This window comes from Elephantulus edwardii, unplaced genomic scaffold (genome assembly GCF_000299155.1).
Source record: "Elephantulus edwardii isolate Elephantulus edwardi_28Jun2011 unplaced genomic scaffold, EleEdw1.0 scaffold00641, whole genome shotgun sequence".
In the NCBI taxonomy this organism is placed as follows: Eukaryota; Metazoa; Chordata; class Mammalia; order Macroscelidea; family Macroscelididae; genus Elephantulus; species Elephantulus edwardii.
Window position 1 is genome coordinate 21,176 of NW_006400391.1, and position 673 is coordinate 21,848.

A 673-nucleotide genomic window follows, 5' to 3' on the forward strand; every position below is an offset into this window, starting at 1 on the left:
GAAACCTTATACATGTAAGGGATGGTAAATGTTTCGGAAGGAGTTCAGATTTCAGACAACATATGAAAAGTCATTCTGGTGAGCAGCTCTGTGAATTGGAAACTCTATAAATTGTAATTCTGTGGTAAAGGAAAGACTTGCAACCCAACTGAGAGTCACTGTAAATATAATTAAAGAATTCTTTAATTTCATTAAAGACCTTCTTTAAGCATTACAGATTAATCGTCCTGAGAATTTATACAAGAAAAAATAATTCACCATTACTCAGAATGAAATAAATATTTTAAGGATTTTATCTACATTTTTCTTCCTTAATTTCAGGAAATTTGTGATGAGAAAAAAATTTGTATTTTACTTTAATTTCAATATAGAAAAAATTATCTGGAGATCAACTTCATTTTATTCTTTTTTCATCATTCTTAAATTTTTTTATATTTTACTATTCCACTTTAAAATTATTCTAAAATTACTTCTTGTAGGTCTAAATTTACCCATTTCCCTTTACTCAATTGTCATCCTAACACAATTTATTCTGTAATTTTTTTTGGTATTTTCTATTGCCTATTTGATGATGTTATATTTTTATTTATATAAACTTGGATTTCAGATCCATTTTTGTCGGTGCATCTGATACATCTGATACGTCACTTGTTATGGATCAGAGAGTTGGACA